The sequence below is a fragment of the Apium graveolens genome, chromosome 11 (assembly GCF_009905375.1).
Source record: "Apium graveolens cultivar Ventura chromosome 11, ASM990537v1, whole genome shotgun sequence".
Classification (NCBI taxonomy): domain Eukaryota; kingdom Viridiplantae; phylum Streptophyta; class Magnoliopsida; order Apiales; family Apiaceae; genus Apium; species Apium graveolens.
Genome location: NC_133657.1, coordinates 6,436,741 through 6,456,115, shown reverse-complemented (window position 1 = coordinate 6,456,115; position 19,375 = coordinate 6,436,741).

Genomic DNA, 19,375 nt, shown 5'->3' with positions numbered 1-19,375 from the left:
TTGGGAGCTTGATCCTGTTCATCTTGTCTATCTGTTGTTGTGTGATGAAAGAAAAAAGAAAGGGCGAGCAATAAGCCCACCAAAATAATATGTATAATAATTTACAATATATGAGCATACTCATAGCACTCATGAAAGTCTTGGTCAAAAAGAAATGAACCAAGTTTGATCTCTTAACGCGACCAAGTCGCAAAATATTCAGTATATATGTATATATACTTTTCAAAATCTTGGAAGTCCTCTTCCATGCATAATAAACACAGAGTTCTAGTTTATAACTGTATAAAAATATCGTTGTAAGGTGATCTCATATATCTAACCTTATCTCAACGTTTTTGTGAAAATCTTTGTCATGCATAAGATAATCATTAACCAGATATAAGTTGGAAATGTGAAGTTACGAGATACTCCAATATACTTATATCTTTTCCGAATATTGCTTGAACTACCACCGTTCAAGGTATAATCAGTTTCAAAAGTTCATCACATAGATGAGACTACAAGAAAAGACTTGAATAGATTCAATCTTTGAAATATCATTATAAATAATGAAGTTACGAGATACTTCATTAAGTCCCGGTATATATATACACCTATATATATACATTTCATACACTCCTTGAAAACCTCTGTTATGAAAATTATAAACAGAGTTGCAATATCCAATGAATTTGAAAAGGAGAAAACCTTGGCATAAACCTGATATCTTGCTGATCAGGCAAAGATACCAATAAGTAACCTTTTCTACTAGTAGATGGAAGAATTCTCCACTGGTCATCACCCTGGCCGCAATAGGACCTTATGCTGGACTGCCACTTAGCCACTTACGCATTTGATGGACTCCCACTGAGCCACTTACACTTTCATGGACGCCCACTGAGCCCATGTTGCTTATGCCGACTCAAATAGATGAACTTACTTCCCGAACGATGGGCAAGTAATCAAGATGTTTTCTCAAAACAGCAACCTCGTTGCGAATGTAAAATACATCACTGAGCCGAATCCCCCTCCAGGTTTTGAGCGAGTATTTAAATCCCCTTCGAAAGGAAGATCTTAAATATAAAAATGAGTTTTGGGATCCGCTCTAATCTTTTAAAAATCATTTTGAAGACTCGAAAACATTTTTAAGAATGTTTGGAGTAATGCTGATTTAATGAAATAAATCAGTCCCGATATATTAGAAAATATCTGAATATTATTATTTAAATAATATTCCCATAAGGATAATATTTATAAAAATAATTGAAGTTGAAATTTTAAAACTCATACTTGAAATGAATAATAAATAACCAAAGATATACTTATACGAAAGTACGATCTTTATTTGAATAATCGAAAATAAGTTTGATTATCAAAACATCACTCTTTAATAAAATAATGAATATTATTTAATAAATAAGCGGAGTCATAAGTCGTCGAATGAATATTCAAAATAATATTCATTAAATAAAATAAACGGAGTCATAAGTCCTCGAATGAATATTCAAACTAATATTCATTAAATAAAATAAACGGAGTCATAAGTCCTCGAATGAATATTCAAACTTATATTCATTAATTAAAATAAATTTATCGAATAAACCTTATTCGATTAATAGTTTTAAAAACTATATCTATATATATATAAATATATATATATATATATATAATATACTCGGAAACATCGACTCCTGATTTAGAAAATGTTCACCTTTGGGTCCCCTATACTAAGGGTATACGCAACTACTGCTTATCTCTAGCATAGGTATTATGCAACTTATCAGCAATTGAATCAACAATTAGATATCAAGATTACGAAACAGACATGCATATATACCATATCACATGCTCCAATATATCACAATATTTGCTAATAACAATGATGCACTTATCACAAGATAATGCATATACATATATTTACATCACAACAATAGTATAACGGGTAGAAAACTTGTCTGAGTGTTCCCGGATAGACTTAAGCTTAGAGTGGGTCCGATAACCTATAAACAACAACATAAGTCGGAATTAAACCCCGGTCGCTTAAGAAACTAGACTTTAACCAATTAGACTCTAACGCTCGCTTTTGCGCTTAACAATTCACTTAAGTCGCTCGAATACCCTCGGCTCCACCATTTTTAATAAATTAACCATTAAGAATTTTAAGGCGATTCTTTCGCGAGTACCCTACCAACTGCCTAATCCACTTTAAATAATTTTTTCATACCCCAATTAGTCATTTAAGGACCTTAACCAAGGTTTCAAAGTAAGGCGAGGGGTAATGGTTCGTTCGCGAATGCCATTACTTAAAACGATCGTTTCTCCTAAACCGTACATCGGATTCAAGCGAACCACATATCAAAACGAAGCTCGTAACATGAACTATATAAAAATGGCAATGGTCAAAACCTAATAGTGAGTTCATGGGTCCTGATGTTAAGAACAAAAACAGTCTAAAGTAAATCGGGCATTACGACGGCTATGTTTACGCTATTTCCAAATTTAAACCATTCCAATCAATTCACAATTCAACCCACAATCACCAATACAACCAAACTTCATCCATTCTTTACTACAAAAGCCCCAACAACTCAAGATTTCCAATTTATATTACTCTCAATCATGAACTAGAAGCTTATACTTAAGTTCATTAACTAATAATCAAGATTTATCATTCCAAAAACCTTACAAAACCAACCAATCTCTAAATTTTCAATAACCATGCTTCTCATGAACTATACTACTCATAACAAGCTCTAAACATGAGTACACACCCATTACACTAACCCATCATCTAAACATTATGAAATCCAAACCAACAAAACTTAAGATTAAGGGTTTGTGAAGTTATACCTTCCTTGGAGAGTGGAGAATCACTTAGGAAGCCTTAAGTAACCCCTAATTATCTCTATTAAGCTTGGATCTTGAAGAAAACATAAGAAAACACAAAGTTAGTTTCTTGAAAACACTATTCACCAAGAACTTTGATGAATTGATTAGCTTAGTAAACCTTGGAATCTTGGCTTCAAACTCATAACATAACTAAGTCATGAATTATGGAAGCTAAGGAAACCAACCTCTTGATTTTTGAAGGTGTGTAGCTTGAGTTTTGAAAATTTCTCCTTTGCTTTTCATGGAAAAGCCGAGAGCAAAGAATGAGGGGGGAGAAGATGATGTTTGCTTGGTTGCTTTCCCTTTTTGTTTTGTTAATTACCTTTTACCATGGTAAAAAATGAATGGCTTAAAATCAACCAACAATTCCATCCCTTTTTGGTCATGCTTATGTCATCCTCTTATGTCATCTTCCCACACTTGTCTTCTTCTTGTTGGTGTGATGACATCATCATCACTAACCTCTTTGATTAACTCCTAATTACTTGGCTAATGATTGCTGATCTGTTATATGGTTCGCTTAACTATCATTTTCGTTTATCGTTTGAGGGATCACACCCGGGATCTTATTACTTGGGTTCCCTTAACCTTTCTTAATACATTATATTCCTTTTATGATCCTCTCTTATAATCCTTGAATTTAAATCCTTTTAATCATGTTGCCTTATACTCAATTCTTTCGGTATCTGGTGGATTTTCGGGAAAAATCAAAGAGTTCGAATTTGGATTCTGACGATCTTTACATACACTTATTTACTTTATGGAGTACTAATACGGACTTAGAATTTCCATAACAGTACTCATATATAGTGTGGTTTGATAATTTTCCTTAATCAACATCATCAACAAAAGTTACTATTCATCCGTGTTTCAAAAATTTCCAAAAAAAAATTGGGGTTATTACATATACAACTCAACAGCTCAGGGTACTGGCGAAGCTCAAAGTTTGATTGTTAAATTAAATAAATTATTTAATGGACTTTAATATAATTTATTTAATAAACTTAAAATGATTTATCTTATAAACTTTAAATAAGTTTATTTTATAAATCTAAATTAGTTTATTTATATAAGTTATAATTAAGTCTATTTTATAAATTAATTTAATTACAATTTGAACTTAAAAAGGAAATAAACAAAAAAAATAAAGAAAAGAAATAGAAAAGAAAACAAAAACAAAAGGAAAAAGAAAAAGGAAAACAAAAGAAAAACAAAAAGAAAAAGGAAAAGAAAAAGAAAGAAAAAAGAAAAGCAAAATAAAGATAAGTAACCTGGGTGACATAAGGTCGCCACAGGTGAACTTAATTTATTAAGTTTTTGTTTAAGTATAGTACTTGGCCACACAGGTTAACCCCCCCTTTTGTACCCCTCTGTCGCCACAGAGTTTTGGTTGTAAAATATGCAAGAAGCTGTGTCCCTTTGTCGCCACACAACCTGTCGCTACAGGGGAGTTAGAATAAAATCAGTTATCTCTTGTCTTACCTCCTTGTCACCACAAAAGTTGTCTCTTCTCAGCCACACATTTTATTGGATAAAGTCTATACTTTGCAGCAGAAGATAAAAAGCCATTCATTCTGAAATATTTTCTGTTCATCTTCTCTCCCAAAAAGAGAAGTGAAATGGCAGCATTGATTTACAGAGAAGCTCAACCTATTTGTTTATCCATTTAACTTCTCACCGGAGTAACGTTATAATGCCCGATTTAACTCTTGTATATTCTTAGGGGCATTATAATCGTTACCCGGTAATTAAATCTTATTACAAACAAAAGCTAGATTATTGTATAGGATTTGATTTGTAAATCTTTGTAGTAGCTAAGAACTTTGTTGTTCTTATATTGTAACCGGTTAATTTATTTACCGGAGTGTAGCAACACCCTCGAGGATTTATATACGAATATATATTTCCCCGAATATCTTGTGTTCCTCGTTTTTTTCGTTCCAAACACTATTCCTTTCAAGAACACGAAACCACTAACCGAGCAGTAAATATTTTATCCGCTAAAGATTCGAAATAATTTTTAATTTAGTGATTATCGTATTCAACCCCCCTTCTACGATAATTCGGGACCTAACAATTGATATCAGAGCTGACTGATTGATACACAAATCAAGATCCTTAAATAAATTTATTTTATTAATTTGATTTTACATAAATTTATTTTATAAATTTGATTTAGTAAATTTATTTTATAAATTTAATTTAAATGGGTTTATTATTTAAACTTGAATAAGTTTATATTATGAACTCAATTTAAATAAATTTATTTTATAAATTTGACTTAACTAAATTTATTATTTAAATTATAGTAATTAAATTATTAATATAAATTAATAATTTTGGTACATTTCTAAGTCAGATTGGGTGCCAGATTATTTGTATTAAGATTATTTGTATTAAGAGTTGCCATATTGAATCTATTCGGCAACCTTAGTTAGAAAGGCTTAAATAAAATGGCTGCCATTTTTATTTGGCACCATTTTATTACCTGCAAGTGTTGCCTGGTTACTTTGGCAACTCATGTACAGAACTTGGTTTATTGTAGAGGCAATTCACGCGCAAAAACAAATAAAAGGAATTGGGTTGGACGCGCCACGCACGCACGAGATACTTGCAACGCATGTGACGCGCAGAAAGTGGAAGCTACGAAGCTGCCTGGTTGGTGACAGTAAAGAGCACGCGCGGAGTATTTGGAAAATTCTGCACACGCGTGTAAAACAATCATAGCATGTAGTGCACAGTTTTTTTGTTTTGTTTTTGTCGCCGCACAACTCAAGCACAAAAATAAAGGCCTCCTACTGTTAAGGTCGCAATACAGAGATCGACACAGATTTTTGAGACTGATTTTTTTTTAAAGAAAAAACTCTTCTGCGATTTGTCTTGACTGTATTGTTTGATCGCCACAGAGAAGTACAGTCGCCACTCAGCACTTAGTAATTTTTGTTACCCTAAATTAATTATTTTTGATTAATTTATTTTTTCATAAATATTTAAAATTCTTAAATTTAAATTTTTCTTAAATAATAATTTACGTTTTATTTAATTTTTAAGAAAATTCGAAATTCTTGAAAATTATATTTTACGTAAATATTTATTTTTGATTAATTTATTTTCTACGAAAATTAAAAATACTGGAAATTTAATTTTTCTTAAATATTAAAATTAGGGGTACTTAAGTATTGGTAGACTCAGGATTCCTCCAGGCTTTTTAAGTGGATTTTAATCTTTTGAAGAAAACGAAGACCATGTGCTATTCAGACGAAAATTATAGATAATGGTTTTCTTACTCCAAGGGAATTGATTTCAAGACCTACAGACGAAAATTGTGGAACTTCCTCAAAGGCTTACTCCATAGGATACCACTGGGTTTTCAGACGCAGGGAATGAATGAAATTTATACGACTACAATTTTTCTCGGAGATTTTAAGACAACTCTATGATTTCAGATTATACAGTCACATAGTGGTTTGTACCAATACTATATTTATCCGGGAATCAATGAGATCATACAGGCAGGGGTTGTGGAGGTCAGAGAGAATAGGAATTGTGGAGGTCAGAGAGAATAACAGGGACAAACAAACATCTCAGTTACATGCAGTATAGTTGGAACCTCTGGACAGAATGTAAGAGTTACTGATAGCTGAATCATAAGAAGCTCAGGTAGAAGTACTTGAGGGACTGGACGTCAGGGCAGTGTTTGACATGTCAGGGAAGTTTGGTCGTATTAGATTCACAAGGAGTGCATAAGCTATATCCAAGGATCAAGCCTATCTATTCTGAAGCAGAGATTCTTACAGATTCAGTTCAAGGGGTGATTACAAGACTGAGAATGGGACATAAACAAGATTTGATAGCTACAGTTATGACAAGACATATGTGTCAAGTAACTATCAGGGGTTTTGCTGCAACAGAACAAGAAGCTTGACAAACAAGGATGAGTAGGGATTCAGTTGAAGAGTTGAGACAAAGGTGAAATGTTTTCTTAGGGAAGCAGCCAGTCAAAACTTATAGTGCACAGGAAAGAGTTGGGATGGATTAGATGATGAGAATCATTAATATCTTGCTTTCATAGCAATCTCTGAAGATGGTCCAACTCACATATCTCAGGTTTCAATTTCTTGAACCACTACAATATCTTGTTCTCAATATTCAATGCATGATAAGATCTTAGTGTTTAAATGTTTAACACTCGCACAAGCATGAGAGCATTACACGTAGATAATGCTGAACTAGTTCACTAGATTATTATCTGGTAACTAGGAACGATGTTTAACTTGTGCATGTTACTTTATATGATCTTAAATATGTGTTTGAATATTTGTTGAACATGATTAATTGCTTTAGTGAGGTATATATTTTTCCAGCATATAAGACCTTTGTTTATGCTTATCTTCTGTAACCTAATAGAATGTGATTTATTCATTTGATCTGAATTGTTTGTTAAGATGTATTAATTTATAAGTGGATTGAGATAGCTAGATGAGATTCATCAACATGATTGGACTAGATAGAATTAGTGATTTAGTTGTAAATTCTGTTTGTTTCATATCATGCCTGTCTTGCTTAATTCTTATGTGTAATGTTTCTTAATGAATGCCATGTATTCTCAATACAATGCTTGCTTATCTTTATGCCATGAATGCATCTCTCAGTACTTGCATTAATTATAGAAGAAGCATGTTTAGGATTATAATAGGGCAAAGACTACTAGTCCTCCTTATGTAAGGTTGGAACCATTTTCCCCTAGCCTAGAGACAACTCTGTCAAGGGTATTAAAATGGAGAAAATGGTTAGTCAAAGATAAAGATTAGCATGATAAGGTTGCAGCTGTTGTTATCTCTGTTTATAATAATATCTCTAATCCATCTGGACCCAAACTGATAAGTTGGGTACCAAGAACTGTTAATCCTTTGTGAGTGCAGGGCGTAATAGGTTATTTGATTCATATGTATTATTGGTATTTGATACTCAAGGCATGTGATCAAGGAAAGAGCCTCACAATCAAATGTGATTGACATAAGCTATTCCGTTAGTAATCTTTGGAGATGACATCAAAGGTTTTCATTACGGGACAAGCTATACAGATAAAGGGATGTCATCATGAATTGAACAATTGGTATCACTGATAACAACTAATCATTTGAGTCATTGATAACAATTGAAGCAACTTCTTGCTGGAGAATCAAGGCACATATCCTCTTATCAGACAGTTCTACATCAAAGGACAAATGGTCAATTCAAAGAAGGATTAGTGTCTCATCTAAAGCAGGAAGATTGAGAAGCTTGCTTTGATTAAGAGTAAGTTAGAAGCTCTCACCCTTGAACATCAACACAAGGAACACTTTTGTAAAAAGGGTTTAGTGAGATGACTGCCTCATCTGGAATTCAGAAGACGATAAATGTGAGGCATGTCAGAAAGAGGAGTCAAAGACAACATCACACCAAAGTAAAGATATACCTTAGTGATGGTGGTTGACTACTCTTGTGAAACAAAGTTGTTGTTCGTGCATTCTCAAGACAAGACATCACAGATGGTGATTAATCATATCAGGAGATCAAACTGGAAGCAACTGTAGAGACATATTCAACACTAAGAGCTCCGTGTCAGAATGGAGTGGTACAAAGGAAGAACTGAAATTGATTAAAGCTACAAGGGAAATATCAAGCTAATCAAGACTTCCTAAATACAAAAGGGCTGGAATAGTCAATAAAGTTTGCAACAAGTTAGATCAAGCTTTGATCAGGATGTATACATGAAGACCATAAATGAGTTAATGGCCAACAGAAGCAAACACTGGATAACTTGAAAGTGTTTGAGAGAATGTTCTACAGTTAGGATATTTTCCATGGCTACTCAGTTGAGTCTACAACCTACAGGGCATTTGTGGTTGATCAACAGAAGATGATTAAAAGTCTAAGTGCACAGTTCAACAACTCAATGTTCCAAGCTGTTAAAGGAGAAAATAATGGGATTGATGATTCATATCCAAGCAGTGGAATGGCAGTGTATAACACAACTCATTTCATCAATGAAGCCATTTAGCAAGGGTAAGGATTTTCAAAAAATACCAGCAACAGCTTAGGTGGAGTAATAGAAGGATCAACTAGTCAGACACAACACCACATTGAATATTAGAGGACACTAAAGAACATTTCTGCTGAGACAAAGGGTTTGATGTCAATAATATTCCCAGAGTCTAGTTCTTAAGTGATCCAGTTGGTGGAGTAATGATTAGAAGGGCTACTGAGTGTGAATGATTATTTCTCTAGTTTTCTATCTGAAGAAGAAACTAAGAAAGTTACAGAAGCTCTGATAGATCCGGATTGATTGGGTGATTGCAAAGCAAGATGAACTCAATCAGTCAGCAAGCAGATTGTAGGGAAGCTGGTATCCAAACCAAATGACAATACTGTAATTGGTACAAGGATAACCAGAAGTCAAACTGGATGACAATGGCATTGTTACAAGGGACAAGGCCAAACTGGATGCTAGGTTATTATTAGGAAGCAATATCTAACAGATAGTACCAGTGACAAGACGTGAGGATATTACGACATATCATGGCACCTGATGCACATTACACTTGGAATTGGACTCTAGTAGATGTGTACAAGTGCAATCCTGGTTGGTGAGTCAAAAGAGGAAGTCAATGTATATCTCTTCTTCACAAGCTCACTTCAGGTTGGTATGAACTAGTATACTACTCAAGCAATCATCAAGGACATGGTATGGCACTCTAACTGAAGTTGTAGTTAAATATGAAATAGTAGAGTCGTCAGTTTAGTAACTCTCTTATCACTAGGCACAAACATAATATTATATATGTGCTCTGATATAATGATAATGTTATATGTTGGTCTACTAACAAAAACTTGTGCAAGATTATTTGCTAAGTAATTGCAGAGTAGGTATGGAGGAGCGTGTTGGAAATGTTATAATTTTTTTTTGGAATTACTTCAAGCAAGCCATTAGGATAATTCTTTTAAGAGCTCAAGCAAGCCAAAAGAACAATTCTTTTAGGAGCACAAGTAAACCAAAAGGATGATGTCAATACAAGTAAGTTAAGGATCTTTCGAAGATGCAAAATTTGGAAGATTCTGAACATGCCAAGACTACTTACTAACGGAAACCACTAAAATTTGATCAGTGCAACTCAGGTATAATGATAAGCTATAGAGGTATGACAAGCTCACTCTTTTACTCAAATGCTAATATACAACATGTAATATTTTCAAGATGCCAATGTGGAAGGTTCCAAGTGGATCCTAGAGAATCCAATCTTACAGCTATTAACAAGATTATTAGATATCTTAAGGGACTATCAACTCTTGGAGTAAAGTACCCTAAAGATATTATGCTTAACATGTTTGGCTATATAGATATATATTACGCAGGTTGTAAGAAAGACAGGAGAAACATCTCTGAAGCTGTCAACATAAAAGACAGGAGAAGCATCTCTGAAGCTGTCAACATAAGTGACAGGAGAAGCATCTCAGGAAGCTGTCAACTTCGTGGACGAAGATTGATTTCTTGTTATGATAAGAAACAACCTCAAATCCAACAACTCTGTGAACACTCTATGACAAGGTACCTTCACACCAGGTATCATTACTTTAGAGAGCATGTATTTAGTCAAAGAATTACTGACAGAAACATTTATTAAATTACTTGTTAAAGTTAATTTTCAAGACTGGTTTGTAAGTGTGGGATATCATTCATTGCATATTAGTTGGAAATCCCATATGTAAGGAATTCTTAATATATGTTCACAAGTATTAAGTCTTCAATATTTAAAGGACTTGTGAATTTATCAGTAATCCAGTACCTCGTACTAAGTGCTACTATCTTGATTATCATGATTACAATGTCATATACATTTGTGGTAGTTGAGTTTTTTAGCATTAAGTTTGAATACTATTTTAATTGATTTAAATTATGACTCTAGACAATTCCATTCCATATCAGTCTCATAATTTAAATTATATTAAAATAATATGCAGCATAGTTATTTGTATCATGTACGAATAATTGTGGTACTTTTAGTATTAGTGATATTATTTAGAATTTTTGTTCTAAGTAATCAATGCTTATTTCTAAAATCACTGATATTGAAAGTTGAAGTATTTTCTAAGTTATGTGTATAAAACTCTCAATATTTATATGCTTAGAAAGTATTTCTAAAATTACTAATTATCCAGAGAGTGTTTGCCATGTATATAAGTCATATATCCTATTGGTGATTATTCAAGGATAATTATGAAAATATTTAAGTGCTAGTATCTAACTCATAGATATTTAGTATTTATTTATTTAATACTTATTTTGGGTAATTTGAATTATGGAAATTGAAGCAATTCAATGATTTTATTTGCTCCATAATTCAAACTGACTTAAAATAAATAAGCAGCATGATTGATTATAACTAAAACTGTCAGCAATTGATATCTAGTATATTGATTATAACTTATGTGTTATAAGTTAATTATGAGATTTTGGTTTTAGTGAATTTAGTAATATTTACATCTCAAGAATTCACTGAAATCAGAATCATAATTGTAGCATGATTAGTTGTGTGTAGTTTCTTGACTTATATCAGTTAATGATATTTAGTTAAGAGTTTAACTATGAACTAATTGTGAAGTATTAGTAGTTGTGACATTACTTAGAACTCCTCTAAGTAATCAATGTTTATCCTCAGTCACTTATACTAATATAAAAAGTGTAAAAATATCTCTTGAAGTACAACTATGGTCAATGAAGATTTTACTTTATTAAAAGTAACCATATGTTGTTCACCTAGAATAATTTTTATACTTATTTGCAAATTCCTAAACACTTTGATAATAGATGCAATACTCAATGGATCAAAGTATATGGAACTTAGAATATTTTTCTAAGATTGCAAACAAGTCAATATTGGTTAATGTTGCTTTATTTATCGAACCAATATTATTTCAGATATTACAGTTGTTAGGAGTTAACAATTGTATGATATATGAAATTGAATGCTGATATCTTTCTAATAGATAATTGGTATTTAATTCATTGATAATTGGTATTTAATTCATTAATATGATCATGCCTCAGTGAAGAATAAAGGTTAAAGACTTTCAGGATTTCAGAAATTTTGAAGATTCAGTATACAAGTGCTACCGGAAGATTTCAGTATATTGGCATTGATTGAAGATAGACAGTGTTCGAAGCATAGGAATCTGAAGAATTAAAGACAGGGTATAGACAGAGATTAATGAAGATATTTTCTAGAGTACCAGAAAGGATTTCAGTGAAAGTACAATTGTTTATTGACAGTCAGTGTTTGAAGCAATAAAGTTGAGGCAAGTTTAACAATGTAATCAAGGTTATAATAGGAATACCTGAATCGGGGTTAGTCGTCTGTGAACCAGACCAGTTGCACTAGGCGTCAACAGCTCGTGAAAGGAATCTGGGTATTATTTATAGAAGGATTGTTAAGTTGAGGAACGTACTTGGATAGAACGTTTATCTGTTAAAGTACGAGAAGAGGTGCGCGGGGTATACAGCTCAACAGCTCAGGGGACTGGCGAAGCTCAAAGTTTGATTGTTAAATTAAATAAATTATTTAATGGACTTTTATAAACTTAAAATGATTTATTTTATAAACTTTAAATAAGTTTATTTTATAAATCTAAATTAGTTTATTTATATAAGTTATAATTAAATCTATTTTATAAATTAATTTAATTACAATTTAAACTTAAAAAGGAAATAAACAAAAAAAATAAAGAAAACAAAAAAAAAGAAAACAAAAACAAAAGGAAAAAGAAAAAGGAAAATAAAAGAAAAAGAAAAAGAAAAAGAAAAAGAAAGCAAAAAGAAAAACAAAATAAAGATAAGTAACCTGAGTGACATAAGGTCGCCACAGGTGAACTTAATTTATTAAGTTTTTGGTTAAGTATAGTACTTGGCCACACAGGTTAACCCCCCTCCTGTACCCGGTGGCCACAGAGTTTTGGTTGTAAAATATACTAAGGCAAGAAGAGGTGTCCCTTTGTCGCCACACAGCCTGTCACCACAGGGGAGTTAGAATAAAATCAGTTATCTCTTGTGTTACCTCCTTGTCGCCACAGAAGTTGTCTCTCCTCAGCCACACATTTTATTGAATAAAGTCTACACTTTGCAACAGAAGATAAAGAGCCATTCATTCTGAAATATTTTTTGTTCATCTTTACTCCCAAAAAGAGAAGTGAAATGACATCATTGATTTACAGAGAAGCTCAAGCTATTTGTTTATCCGTTTAACTTCTCACCGGAGTAACGTTATAATGCCCGATTTAACTCTTGTATATTCTTAGGGGCATTATAATCGTTACCCAGTAATTAAATCCTAGTACAAACAAAAGCTAAATTATTGTATAGGATTTGATTTGTAAATCTTTGTAGTAGCTAAGAACTTTGTTGTTCTTAGATTGTAGCCGGTTAATTTATTTACCGGAGTGTAGCAACACCCTCGAGGATTTATATACGAATATATATTTCCCCGAATATCTTGTGTTCCTCGTTTTTATCGTTCCAAACACTATTCCTTTCAAGAACACGAAACCACTAACCGAGCACTAAATATTTTATCCGCTAAAGATTTGAAAGAATTTTTAATTTAATGATTATTGTATTCAATCCTCTTTTACGATAATTCGGGACCTAACAACAAAGTGAGGTAACAAGTATTTTACGAGTGCACAATGACCTGGGAGAAGGGAAGTATTTAGGCCTCCCATCTTTAATAGGAAGATCGAGAAAGAAAGTGTTTAGCTTTGTTAAAGAAAGAGTGTGGAAAAGAATTCAAAAATTGGAACAATTTTAAGACATCACGAGCTGGAAAGGCGATCGTGATAAAGAATGTAGTGTATTCCATTCCATAATAATGTATGTCATGTTTTTTACACCCCAAAACTCTATTAAATGAGATTTTGAAAAAAAGCTCAATGGTTATTGGTGAAAATTTGGAAACAACATCAGCGAAAAGGTGAGGTGGATGTCGTGGGACAAAATGTGTATGGTTAGGAACAAGGGAGGCTTGGGATTTTGAAACCTACAAGGATTCAACGTAGCACTGTTGGGAGAACATATCTGACACTTTATAGGTAATCCAGAGTCACTGGTGGCTAGGTTATTCAGAGAAAAGTACCATCCGGATAACCAACTTTTGAGAGCACAATAAGGAAATGATGTTAGCTTCATATGGATGGGCATATGCGAGAAAAAAGAGGAGCTCTATAAGGGATTCAAGTGGGTACTGGGCGATGATCGTAGCATAAACAGTTTTAGTGATAATGGTTGAGGGGAAAAATAATTTATGTGTGAAAGCTCATTATGCTAACGATAACAATACTGATAAGGTGTTTGAGTATTTCTGTATGAACATAAAGCAATGGGACGTGACTAAAATACTTCAAACTTTTTATGAAACTAACGGCAACTGTATTATGAACACAAGAATATCGGAGAATCAAATTCAAGATTACATTTCATGGTTGTACAGTAGAGATGGTAAGTACACGGCCAAGTTAGAATATCACTATTGGTATGACAGACACAATAGTAATATTGCAAGTAACAACTTCCAATGGCGGAACAGGTTATGGAAAGTGGCTACACCTCATAAAGTGAAGTTTTCGTATGACGTGTGTGCATGAATAACTTATTTTGCTTTGTGGAAAAGGAGTGCAAACATCGATTATTTGCCCTATGTGTAACACTGGTATTGAGCATGTACGTCATCTTCAGTTGAAATGCTCTTTTACTAGAAGATTTTGAGCTGTGATTGGAGGGGAGTATAACACATCTGAGGTGGACTATGTGTCGGATTGGGTGTTTGAAAGGCTAACAATTGAAACTGAATCAAATTAGCAACTTTGGTTTACACACTTTGGGGCATTTGGTTTGCTAGGAATAAAAGAGTGCGGAAGGCAAAGAGATGACACCACAATTAGTAATTATTATTGGATCAAAGATGGCACTAAGGATGTCAATGGTAACATACAAAAGATGTCATAATATATGGCAATCCCCAGACAATGGATGACAAAAAATCAACATGGACGCCTCAATACAGGAAGAAAGTTCATCTTTTAAGGTAAGTATGGTACTCAGAAATGACAGAGGTGAGTTCACAGATGGGATAACTAAGAGTATTGAAAGAGCAGTAACGATTATGGAGGCTAGAGCATCATGAGTGTATGAAGCTTGCTGCTTGATTGAAGACACGGGATTACATTATATTATGGTAAATATGATGCCCGAACTATGGTTTTGCTTTTTTTCAATTCTATTTCATCGACCTTCGGTCGAGTACCCTACTATTTATCATCTTTACCTTTAAGAATGCAATGCGATAACGAAGAACATAGTCTACAACATGTAGGTTGGCAATACGTTGGAGACTTGCAAAGCGGTGTTATAATGAAGATTGGATTTGAGAATTTAATATGTAAAATAATAAGAGAACAATGTAGCTCATAATTTAGCTAAACTACCTTGTTTGTTAAGAATGGTGAATTCATTTTCTTCTCCTCCAATATGTGTACTGGAGTATGTAATAAGTGGTTCTTCCTTTGATTAATGGAATTTTAATTTTCAAAAAATATATGTGACATTTTATAAATTTATTTGTGCCAAATTTGAGGAATCTAACATGTTTTAACGTAAAATTATGAATATATATAATGTATGCCTTCCGTGTGTAAAACTATATCTATTTGTTTAAGCTTTAATGTAATATAAACATAATAGAATTAAACTACCAAATTCTCAATATTTCAGTAATTGAAAGTAAAAAGATTGATGTTGTGGAGTAAAACTAGGGTTGTGATTGTATTTCATACTAGGGTTGTGTAACACCCCAAATCCGGGGTCGAGGATCCGGGTTGTCACGAGTTCCATTTCCCTTAATAACACCCATTTTTAATAAATAATCAACTATTCTGTACTGTGACCTCACCATAAACACACACACCACAAGTTATAGTCTCAGAGATGAATATCCGAAAATAATCACAAGTCGTTTTATTCCACAATTATATGCCAATACACCTTAAAAGGGTTTCTGAATAAATTTACATTTCTTTGCCATTATTACAATTCATAAATATACATAAATCTGGTTCATCAATAGTTGAAAACCTAGCCTATTGGTAGCTCCTACCTCAGCTACGGCGGCATCAACGCTTCCAGCAAACTGCTAACATTTTCTAACCGCTTGCGAATTGGAAACTTGGTCCTGTTCATCTTGTCTAGCTGATGTTGTGTGATGAAAGAAGAAAGTAAGGGTGAGCAACAAGCCCACCAAAATAATATGTATACTGATTTACAATATATGAGCATTCTCATAGTACTCATGAAAGTCTTGGTCAAGAAGAAATGAACCAAGTTTGATATCTTACCGCGACCAAGTCGCAAAATATTCAGTATATATGTACATATATATTTTTCACAATCTTTGAAATCCTCTGACATGTATAATATACACAGAGTTCCCGTTTATAACTGTATAAAATATCGTTGCAAGGTGATCTCATATATCTAACCTTGTCTCAACGTTTTTCCGAAAATCTTTGACATGCACAAGATAATCATTTACTAGATATAAGTTTAAAAGATGAAGTTACAAGATACTCCAATATACTTATATCCGAATACTACTTGAACTACCACCGTTCAAGTTATAATCAGTTTCAAAAGTTCATCACCCAGATGAGACTACAAGATAAGACTTGAATAGATTCAATCCTTGAAATATCATTATAAATAATGAAATTACGAGATACTTCATTAAGTCCCGATATATATATACACATATATATATATATATATATATATACATTTCATACACTCCTTGAAAACCTCTGTTATGAAAATTATAAACAGAGTTGCAATATCCAATGAATTTTGGAAAGGAGAAAACCTTGACATAAACCTGATATCTTGCTGATCAGGCAAAGATACCAATAAGTAACCTTTTCTACTAGTAGATGGACGAATTTCCCACTGGTCATCACCCTGGCCACAATAGGACCTTATGCTGGACTGCCACTCAGCCACTTACGCATTTGATGGACTCCCACTGAGTCACTTACACTTTCATGGACGCCCACTGAGCCCATGTTGCTTATGCCGACTCAATAGATGGACTTACTTCCCGAACTTTGGGTAAGTTATTAATTCATTTATCAAAACAGCAACCTCGTTGCGAATATAAAATACACCACAGAGCCGGATCCCTCAGGTTTTGAGCGAATATTTAAATCCCCTTCGAAAGGAAGATATTAAATATAAAAATGAGTTTTGGGATCCGCTCTAACTTTTAAAATCATTTCGAAGACTCGAAACATTTTTAAGAATGTTGGAGTACTGCTGATTTATTAAAATAAATCAGTCCCAATATATTAGAAAATATCTGAATATTATTATTTAAATAATATTCCCGAAAAGGATAATCTCTATAAAAATAATCGAAGTAGAAGTGTTAAAACTCATACTTGAAATGAATATTAAATAACCAAAGATATACTTATACGAAAGTACTATCTTTATTTGAATAATCAAAAGTAAGTTTGATTATCGAAACATTATTCTTTAACAAAATAAAGAATATTATTTAATAAAATAAGCGGAGTCATAAGCCCTCGAATGAATATTCAAAATAATATTCATTAATAAAATAAAGGGAGTCATAAGCCCTCGAATGAATATTCAAAATAATATTCATTAATAAAATAAACGGAGTCATAAGCCCCCGAATGAATATTCAATATAATATTCATTAAAAAAATATAAAGTTATCGAATAAACCTTATTCGAATAATAGTTTTTAAAAACCTTATCAATATATATATATATATATATCATATACTCGGGAACATCTACTCCCGGTTTTAGAAAAGGGTTCACCTTTGGGTCCCCTATACTCAGGGTATACGCAACTACTACTTATCTCTAGCATAGATATTATGCAACTAATAAGCATTTGAACCAACAGATATATAAATCAAGAATATGAAACATGCATGCATATATACCATATCTCATGCTCCAATATATCGCAAGAATTTGCTAATAACAAATATGCATTTATCACAAGATCATGCATATACACATATACATCACAACAACAGTTATACGGGTAGAAAATTTGCCTGAGCGACTGGGGGTTACAAATGGCTTGGAACGAGTCTAGTAACCTATAAACAACATATAAGTTGGAATTAAACCAAAGTCACTTATAAATCTATATTTTAACCAATTTAGACTCTAACGCTCGCTTTGCGCTTAACGATTCACTTAAGTCGCTCGAGTACCCTCGGCTCCACCATTTTTAATAAATTAACCATTACGAGTTTTAAGGCGATTCTTTCGCGAGTTTCTTACCAACTTCCTATTGCACTTTACATAAATGTTTCATACTCCAATTAGTCCTTTAAGGTCTTTAACCTATGTTTCAAAGTAAGGCGAGGGGAAATGTTTCGTTCGCGAAACGCCGTTACTTAAAACGGTCGTTTCTCCTAAAACGTACATCGGAATCAAACGAACTACATATCAAAACGAAGCTCGTAACATGAAATATCTAAACATGGAAATGGTCAAAACCTAGCAGGGAGTTCTCGGGTCCTAATGTTATGAACAAAAGCAGTCTAAAGTAAATCGGACATTACGACGGCCATGTTTACGCGATTTCCCAAATTTATTCCATTCCAAATCAACCACCAATCAATCCCAATTCATTCATACAACCAAAATCCATCCATATCACACTAAAACATCCCCAACACCTCAAGTTCTCCAATTTATGTTATTCTCAACATGAATTTAAAACTATACTTAAGTCCTTTACTAATCAACAAGATTCAACATTCAATTCTCTACAACTCCAACCCAAACTCTAAACCTACAAGCATCAAGCTACTCTTTTACCATAACAATCAAAATAATCCTAATATACAAAGTAAAGCTAGGGTTTGGAGATGTTATACCTTCCTTGAAGTGATTGGAGTAGCTAGGAAGCCTTAAGAAGCCTTGAGATGTCTTATGGATGCTTGTATCTTAAAGGAAAAACAAGAAAAATCAAGTTAAAAATCTTGAAATCACTATTCATTATCTTCTTCATTGATTTCTTGGAGAAGATTGTGAATGATTTGGAGGCTTTAACTTATAGGATAGCTATATCTATGCATAAGGAGTACTAGATAATTATCTTACCAATTAAGGAAGCTTGAAACTTGAATTTTGAAATTCTTCTTCTTGAAATGGAGAGAAAAGTCGAGAGCAATGGTTGAAGAAATGAAATGATTTTGTGTTTGTGATTTGTTTAGCTTAGCTTGGTTGTTTTTTTGATTAGATTTTGGTTAATTACCTTATTAACCTTGAACTTTGTGTGGTTATCATTCATCCACACCTCCTTCCCCCCTATGTCATGCTTATGTCACCTTGTGATGTCATCATCCCTTACTTGCCCTCTTCTTATTGGTTGGATGA